This window comes from Equus quagga, chromosome 8 (assembly GCF_021613505.1).
Source record: "Equus quagga isolate Etosha38 chromosome 8, UCLA_HA_Equagga_1.0, whole genome shotgun sequence".
NCBI classification, from domain to species: Eukaryota; Metazoa; Chordata; class Mammalia; order Perissodactyla; family Equidae; genus Equus; species Equus quagga.
The window spans coordinates 47,528,349-47,538,329 of NC_060274.1; the positions used below are offsets into that span (position 1 = coordinate 47,528,349).

Below are 9,981 nucleotides of genomic sequence, written 5' to 3' on the forward strand. Positions count from 1 at the left end.
GTGTGAACTTAACCACTGTGCCACCTGGCCAGCCCCCTCTGTGGTTTTTACTATGATTACAGGACATCCCTCAGCAATAAAAATAAGGGAACTTTGAAAAGACAAGGTTTATTACTCACAAATCCTGGCAAATACACAGCACAACCAGGGCCACATGGCAAGGTCACAGGTAGAGAGAAACAGCAAGAGGAAACATGGACTTGGGAGGCTCTGCCTATATTAGGGTCCAAGGATGGAGTGGCTAGGGTTTCACAGGTCTACTCTTTACTGGACAATTTAAAACATGAGAGTGGGAAGGGAAAAGTGGGGTCACTCAAGTTATCTATGCCACCCAGGGCTTTCTAAAAGGGGAAAATTTGTGTTGGGGCAGGCTGGCTCCTTACTGGTTGTTTTACTAGTAGCTTTGTCAGACAGCTAGAAATTTGTTTATTCTGTATGGATGTCTTTGAAATGGATGCTTTGACAATCAAAAGCTTAATATCAGGCACTTACATGACAAAACAGAAGCCTCAGCATTAGAAGTGTTTTGGTTCCTTGTTTTCAAATATGGTCACAGCAATTCTCCCATGTTTCTTTGCCATGTGAGTTTGCAGGTCGTGCCATCAATAGTTGGCAGCCATGGAAGCTGGGCTAGACTGTGATGCTGCATTAGTCTGCTCAGGCTGCCAGAACAAAATAACATGGACTGGGTGACTCAAACAACAGAAATTTATTTCTCATAGTCCTGGAGGCTAGATGTCCAAGGTCATATATATATATATATATTTATGATATATATATATGCTATGTATTATGTGTATATACACACATAAATATTTTTTCTCATTTGAACTTCACAATAACCTAAAACAAGTAAAATGTTCCTATTGTGGTGATGAAAGAACAAAAGACCAGAAGGCTACCAAACTAACAAGTGGTAGAACTCATTTTCTTTTTTTCCAACTATAGAGGAGGAAGAAGTATTCCTCTACCCTCTAGGTATTTCTGGCTCATCTAAGAATTAATTTGATACGAGACAGAATAACAGAAGAAAATCAAACAAAGTTTAATAACATGTATGCATGGGAGAAATCCAGGAAATCTGAGTAACTTGACAAAATGGCGAAAGCCACCACCTTAGATACCATTTTCAGCCAAGGACAAAGGAGGCTGTTGGGGGTAGTGGTTTGGGACTTCAAAGGGGTAGAAGGCATTTCACATGGAGTTGGAAAAGCAAATGTTTGGTAAACAAATGTTTGCTGGACCATCTATAGACAATGTGATCTCCGAGACAGAACTTTGATAAAAATGGGCGTGGCAAGGATCTCCTCAGACTACCATACTTGGAGTTATCTATGCTGATAGCTCCTTTCTGGGACAGGCCTTCTATCTTAAATTCTTTTAGGCAGTTAGGGGAAAGGTCAAAGTTTCTTTCTGAGTTTTTTTGTTCTTAAAAATTATCAAGCCAGGAACTGGCCTGGTGGCATAGTGGTTAAGTTACACACTCCACTTTAGCAGCCCGGGATTCAGTGGTTCAGATCCTGGGCACTGACCTGCATACCGCTCATCAAGCCATGTTGTGGTGGTATCCCACATACAAAATGGAGGAAGATTGGCATGGATGTTATCTCAGGCACAGACTTCCTCAAGCAAAAAGAGGAAGATTGGCAACAGATCTTAGCTCAGGGCCAATCTTCTTCACCAACAAAAAGAAAAGAAAATTATCATGCTGAAGATACACATTTTGGGGTGGCCAATTCTGATCACCCACACAACAAAGCATGCTACATACAGGACTTACAGTACTGTAATTAATTAAATATGCATTATTCACTTCACTGACTGTGAACCTCTTGTGAACCGAAATCTTACATTATTAATATATATTGCTTTTCTTTTAAAGTGCCTAGAACATAGTTGCCATGAAGTAAAATGCATGTTCGCTCTTCAGTTAGAGAGACGTTTCTAAAGTTATAGGTTAAGTTTAAATTTCGCAATTGTCTAATTACCTTCAATTAGTAAAATATTTTGTTGACAATAAGAGGTAAATTTCAGCACTTTCTATTTGGATGAACATATTCTGCATGCATAAATGCTGAAATTGTGATATTTTACTTTAATTTTATTCTTTCTTAAAAGAGAGGCATCACACTATTCACATCATATTTGTAATGTTCTTTGTCTAGGTGGTTTTCAGCTCTACAGAATCTATAAATACTTGTGACTTTTTTAGAGGACATCCAATTGTCTCCAATCAAACTCAGTACATATTTAAATGTTAAGTAGATATTATTTTTGATTACTGTATCTAAAGGTTTTTCCTGTCTGCAACCGAATATAAGTCAAATTTAATTGATTCTTTTGAAGTTCAAAGATATCCTCATCTCGACATTTCAAGATGTTCATTAGCCCTCTCAGCCTGTTCCCAGAGAATGCCTTTGCATCAACGGATTGTAATACTTGTTCTTAATTTACATAATAACTCCGCAGCACAAGACAAGCTGAGATTAAAAGAATGTAGCTGAGTCATACTGGTGATATTCCTGTGCCATGACTTGAGAAATGCAAAACTGTCCTCTATGCCAAATAAAATCTCTCACACTGTTTTGCATTTCCTGCAATTCAATCTTCTCTCAAGACAGTAATGCTTGATTTTCTAATCATGATCTCCCTGGGGATCCAAATTGAGAAGCGAAGACAGAGGGGGGTCTGGTGCACAGGATCTCAGGCAGTTCTTTTGTTTATACCTCCCATGTCAGTAAACTGATTGTCAATTTTGCCGTTGCAGCCTCAGTCTAAAAAAGTGAACATTCATGCGACCAAATCCATATCAACATTACCTCATCCTTCCCATCCTACCCCAAATCCATTTCCATAACAATCCAGGTTCTGTAATAAACAGAGACACCATTATTGAGAAAGGCAGCAGATTTGTGTCTACAAACATGAATGTCACCCCAATTCAGAGATGTTTGTTCTCAAGACTCCTGTATGATTCTTTTGTAAACCCTTGGTTTTCTGTGCTACTTATTTCCACCCAAGGCTCACTGGAAAATCCTCATTCGGAACAGGACCCTCCTGAGGTGCTGGTAGCAGGGATATTGTTTGCAGCTGTGTGTTTTCTAATACCTTCATCATCAGTAAGTTAGGAAAGACAGCACAGATCATAAAAAGTAAACGTGAAGATGGAAAATAATTTTCAAAAATCTCTCTATATCTACCTAGATCTTGGCCCACTGTTTCCTGTTTCAGAGAAAATTATTTCCGAGAGATAGTAATAGCTGGCATACATGCTCACACACATGCATACACAGGCACAAATGAGTTACAGTAAACGGACTTTCGGAAACTGCCTCACGATATGTTTCTTTTGCATGGTGCTTTACTCTCTTGAATCCTCTAAAAATTCCTGCAGTGAAAGAAGTAGTTTAACTCTATTTAATCTAATTTAGTTTCCAAAACCTACATGAATCCTGATGAGAGAACAGATTTTAAATCTGTCTGCATACCTATCAAATTACTAAAATAAAAGGAAGTACAGGATGTCACAGGAACATCCTATCGAATAAAGGCATTATCTGGCAGTTAAAAAAAAGAAAATGTGGCTTCCCCTGCAAGGAGCATAGCGGCACCCACGCACCGTCCCTCTCCAATATTCAGATGAGGTCCAGTTTGGTTTACAAAATTTCTTTCAAGTATTTCCTTTTTGAAGCTTCCTGAAAAAAAATTGTTATTTATCTCCTAGGGCTGTATAGAGCTGTAGGATTTATCTGCCAAAGGCAAACCCCTCAAGAAGAGATGACTTCAACCATTCATGAGTCAGTAGATAGGCACTCTGTCAGAAGTTTTCCAAGGTATTGTCGCACAGGCAGGAAATTGGGCAGCGGAACAGAGTACAGACTAAGAAAATGATATCTGGAGTGTCAAGTGCTGCTTGGGAGAGTCTCCCTTCTGAGAGTTGGGTCTGTGTGGGGTGATGTGAGAGCAAGCAGTGCCCGAGGCAGGCAAAAGCCCGACTCACCTGGAAGTTCATGGGCACCAAACACAGGACATGGCTGCAGAATAATTTTGCCAAAGAGGAGCCCCGGCTGAGGTCCTTGTAGGAGAGCCAGGTTGAGCCTCCAATGGAGCTTATTTATTGTGTCTTTCTGCTCCTGTTCTCTGGATAATTAGAGGATTTTTCTTGCAAGGGCTATTGATCCTTTCAAGCACTTTAAATTCTCCCCAAGAAAAGAAACAAATCTGAGCAAGTAATCTAAGCTTTAACTTCTCTTTATAATCTAAAAAATAAAAATCTATATATTTTAGAAACAGGACAGCACAGTATATACCTGGCTTGGAAAGTTATAATTGCTTTTGTTTTAAAACAATCTTTTTTAATTTTTTCCTTTTTCTCCCCAAAGCTCCCCCATACATAGTTGTATATTCTTCGTTGTGGGTCCTTCTAGTTGTGGCACGTGGGATGCTGCCTCAGCGTGGTTTGATGAGCAGTGCCATGTCCGTGCCCAGGACTTGAAGCAACGAAACACTGGTCCGCCTGCAGTGGAGCGCGTGAACTTAACCATTTGGCCACAGGGCTAGCCCCAAGTTTTAAAACAATCTTAACTGTTACATCCAAATACTAATTTGATTCTTAGGATTCTGAACACTTCCTTGTATACACTTTGTGTTATCTTAAAATTTGTATTATGTGATTATGTGATGTGTTTTTCTTAAGAGCTGAGATTGCAAATACAAATTGTCTTCTCAAAATACAATCATTATCAAAGATGTAAGATAAATTTATTTCATCAATAAAACATAGTAATTGGTCTTTTCCTGGATACTGGACAACATGTAGATGATTTGGAAGCATAAGCTTAGTACTAAAAGGTTACACATGTTCTTATAATAAGTCTGGGATTTTAACAAATGTTCTCACTACTACCATTTAGAAAATGCATTGAAATAAAATTTGTAAAAAAATAGATAAATCACTACAGTGAGATATTATGGCTTCCCAAGATCCATTTAGAATGTTAAACATTACTAGTGTATTATGAAAAAACATATTTTAATATATATTAGTGTAAATGCGCTATTGAGGAAGCAAACTGCCACACATTTGTAAAATATCATAGAAAATTTAAAAGCCCGCAGTGGTAGATTCCATGCCTCATTTCAGCATGCCAGCTAAGGCTGTCTCTCAGGTGGTTGCAATTAAGCCATATAATTTGAGTACGTGCTGGAAACGGGAGAGAGAGAGGAAGACAGAATATAAATTAAAGCTCATGTGTGGATGTTTGTAAAATCAAGTTAGATATCTTACTTACATAGGTCCATGCAATGATCCTTCCCCAGCGAGGTGAGGCTCTGTTTAAACACTGTGGAGAAATAGGTTTTAAAGCTTGTGGGTTGCCTCTCATTTATTATGATATGATCGTGTTAAGCTAAATGAATGAAGATGATTCTCTTCATGAATTCCATTAGTTAACCCTGAAAAAGTATAACATGATTACCAGTACATTTGTGATTAAATAAGTCATAGTAATTATTTTTAGCTCTATTTCTTTTTTTGTTGTTGTTTCAACTCAGATTTTAGATTCTTTTTTTCAGTAAAATAGGCTCTTCATGTTTACAAGGTTATTTCTGAATTGCAAAAGTTCTCATGTTTTTCCCTGTGTTGCCATGTTTTTCTGCTATATTTATTCCCTTATTCAATCTTGGCTGCCACAATTGGACAGACAGAAAGCCCAAGGACACTTTCTCTAGCATCTGAGCAGCAGACAGTTGAGCAGACCTGTTCCAGGTCTGTCAGATAGATGCTTCAGTGTTCCTATTTCTTACATCCTGTTTTTTATGCTACACATTTTTGTCACCAAATATTATGGTACTAAGAAAGTATAATTTTCCTATGTATCCTAAGTTTATAATAAGCAAGGGCCATATACGATCATCTTTGCTTCCCTTCCAGGTCAGCAAAATGATAGGTACAGAAAGGATGCGCAAATATTGGTGGAATGAATAAATAATGTAGAGCCTTTTCCCAATAAAAATATTACCCTAATAGAAGCTTGATTTTCATATTTTCTAGAATATCTCAGATCATTCCGTACGATTCCTTTAACTTCTGCTACTATGTCATTATTCATTCAGACTCTAGGTAAATTTTGAATCACCACAAACATCCAGAAATTGGACAATAAAATGTGACTAGTCTTTTTAACTTTTTTTTTACTATTCTAGTAAAATACAACTAAATTTAAATATTTTATGGTTGAACATACATAAAAACTGCACAGAGAAAATGAAGAGTATCTGGTCCAATCATTACTTGAAAAAATATGTCTACGATGTTTCTTAGTTTATGATCAAAATAGCCAAACTTTCCTTGGTCAAAATCAGAATAATTTTATCCTTGTAAAAACTATTTTTGAAATAACCTCTTACATAATTAAAAAAATAAATTCCCATAAGGCATATTAGCTACAGATATTAAAACAACACAAAAACATTAAAAGAAATGTTAACTTTTCTAAACTAGATCTAGAGCAATTTATTTTGCTTTGTAGGAAAAAGAGTACACTGTAGCCAAACTCATGCTGCTCAACACATGTGTACCTGATACAAGTCTAGTTTTAGAGCTCATGGTCTTTCTTTCTGCCTCTCTGAAGAGGCACAGTGTTACCTATTCCACAAGAAGCGGCTCAACATGAAAGGTAATTGACAAACTGGCAAGCAGGATCGTGGAGTCGAGCCCGAGTTTCCATTAGGTGATCAATCCTGCTCTTCTGTTTCTTCACAAAGCCCATGCCACAGGCCCAAATTTTGGCAAGTTGCCATACTTTGGCCCAAATAATAGAATGAGGATAGATTTTTAATGCAGAGATAACATGACCCTGAAAATGTCTTGGTGCTGTCTCAGTAATGAAAGCTTTCAAATTGATGTCATTATGCCTTCACTCTGCCCACCTGCAGCTGGGTACATGCACTACCTGTCTCCCAGAATATCAGGGGAAAAAGCCTCTGCACAGCCAAGACCTCAGTGCTGCTCTGCTGTCGCTGACCTGCTTAGTATTCCAAACATCCCACCGCCGTGCAGCGGACAGCTCTGCAGCAGTCAGCCTTTCACATGTGGATCAGGAACGATGCTGTATATATTTAGTTCGGTAAACTGAGGTTTGGTTGGAGGGAAGGTATGATGGGGATGTGGGAATAAATAATGAAAAATACTATGTAATGTTGTGGTTGTGTATATGGGCATATAGACAATTGTTTTGATGTTCCAGATAGAATTTCAGTAAGAACAGGGCCTCTGGACCAGCGGAATGCAACACTTCCTCACAGAGGATATTTGCTGCCTCTTCTGTGCCATATCCAAAGTAATAACTCGTCTTGTGTTTTATTCTCGGAAAGTCTGGTAACATAAAAGCCATATGTAATTCATAATTATAAAATTATATAAAATGTTATTTATATGTTTTATATCAAAATTGTTGTCCTTCTAATGATATCTGAGGAGTTATTTCATGGTATGCTGTGTGATTTCATTCCTTAAAGAAAATGTGCAACACTATATTATACAATCATTCATTAATTCACAAATGTATATTTTATGCTTATATATGTTAAGCATCATGTAATATATGATTAGGAACACAGTAGCAAAATACTGTGCTATGATCCATGCCCTCATGGAATCTCAAACTTGTGGAGAAGGCCCATGATTACAAGCAAAATGAGTTTCAAAAAGAGAGGAGCATGATAATGAAACTAGCAATAATTCCACATTCGAGAAGCTGCCAGGTGTTATCAATCAGGATAGACCAGGTGCAGGTTTGCTACGGTAACAAACAACTCCCACCTCTCAGCTGATTAACATAGCAAAAGTCATTGTTCACTCTTTCTATGTGTTCATCCTGTAGGAGGCTCTGTCCCTCACCACTCTGGGACACAAGCTCTGCAGGGTGAGGAGAAATATTCAGGGTCTTATACCAGCTATTGAATTCCATAGCTTGGTGAAAACACATTTTGCCTGTGTTCACAATCCTCTGGCCAGAACTGTCCCACAGCTCCGCCCAGCCCAAGGGGCCAGGCATTCAGTCTTCAGGGTGTAGAGCGGAGACAAAACCTGGGAACCACAGAGCCGCGGGAGTGACTGCCATGGAGACCCTGCTCTGTATTGTCATAGACGAATTTCCCTGTAACCCAGGATGCTCTTTATCCCTAGTTTATACGTTATTCAAAATCTCCTACAATTGCCCTAAGCCAAATTGGCACTAATTTTTTATCCCCTAAACCATTTGTTTTAAATTTCTTTTTCTCCTTCTCTGTATATCTAGTGCCTGGTCTTCAATAAGCATTTGCTAAATGGATTGACTATTGGCACACACTTCGTGACTGGTAACAATGACACTTAGATCAGTGTGTTCCATGGAAATTCCTTAACACACAAAAAAATGTGTACAAAATAAATTTGAAATAAGTTGCAATACTATCTCCCCTTAGACAGTCATAATGAATGTAGGTATATTATAAAATTTAATTTAAAAATAAGAATTATGTTGGGGGCTGACCCCATGGCAGAGTGGTTAAGTTCACGCACTCCACTGCAGGCGGCCCAGTGTTTCGTTGGTTCGAATCCTGGGCGCAGACATGGCACTGCTCATCAAACCATGCTGAGGCAGCGTCCCACATGCCACAACTAGAAGGACCCACATTGAAGAGTATACAACTATGTACTGGGGGCTTTGGGGAGAAAGTGGAAAAAAATAAAATCTTAAAAAAACAATAAGAATTATGTTGTATAATATAGTGGTTCAAAGAATAGTTTCAGTAATTGAATAGTTTATTCTTTTAAAATTCTAGTTCCCTCATTAATTTTAACTAAAACTTTAATCTTCCTGGACCTCAAATTCCTGTAACTGTGTAATGGTGACCTTATAATATATAACTTATTGGCTTATTTCTTTAGATAAATAATATGCTATATAAAGCTTTTAGCCCAATACCTACTCTACAATAAATAAATGATAGCTATTGTTATTGTCGCTATTTCATAGTATCATAAATCAAGATGAATATCAAATTCTTCTTGCCAGGACATAGACACAATTTTTATAAAATTTTAGAGGGAAATTATTATTCACATGGAGTTCCATGAAATCCCCCAGTGTATGAAGAAATCATAAAATGTTTATCTTTCCAAATTTAATATTAACAAAATTTCAATCACTAATTAAAAAATAAAAGTTGATAAGTTTGGCTAAGTACAATTTGTACAAATATATACTGATTCCAAAGAGAAGTGCAAAAATTTAAAAAATATTAACTGATAGGATGGCTAAAAGTTTAAATCTCTTAATATACTAAGAACTCTAACAAATCAATTGTGAAAATAACTATATCAATACCAAAGAAAAGGGAGATGATATAACTAGACATTTCACATAGAAATATAAAAATCTAGTGCAAATCTAAAGTACTCAACCTCTTCATAAATAACTACATATTAAAACTATGACGAGGTACCACTTTTTCCCTACAACATTTGTTTAAATCTGCCTGTTTTTAGTCTCCTAATGGAATTCTGACATGGTTGACCTGACGACACCACAATGAGGGTCTCTGAACTCAGACAATATCTTTTGCTCACCATTTGCACAGATTCCTATTTTCTCTACCATGAAATGCTTTATATAATGCCTTCTTATAATTATCTTTAGGAAGAATTAATTAAAATCACATATGCAAACTGCATGAATATTTAATATACAAATATTTCCCAAAGTGTAATCCAGAGAGTTATAATTCTCTGAGATGAAAATAGTGGGATCTCTAGAGGTATAAAAATAAATATTTCAAAAACTAAAATATAGAGAACCAAGAAAAGAGCAAAAAATCTTAACAAAAATGTTTCATAAATTCCATAAAAATGACAAGATTAAATAAAATACCAGCATGACAATAAATGCAAATGGATCAATCTCTTTAAATAAAATGCAGTTAAAGATTGTTTTTACA

At 36.9% G+C, this 9,981-nt stretch overlaps 1 non-coding gene across 1 annotated transcript; it reads right to left on the bottom strand.

Moving 5' to 3' along the window:
- Nucleotides 1–5,659: 5,659 nt before the first annotated feature.
- Nucleotides 5,660–5,786, bottom strand: LOC124244312 (small nucleolar RNA SNORA31). Its single transcript, XR_006889957.1, has one exon. It is a non-coding gene; the product is annotated as a small nucleolar RNA SNORA31 (small nucleolar RNA).
- Between the last annotated feature and the right edge of the window lie 4,195 nt (nucleotides 5,787–9,981).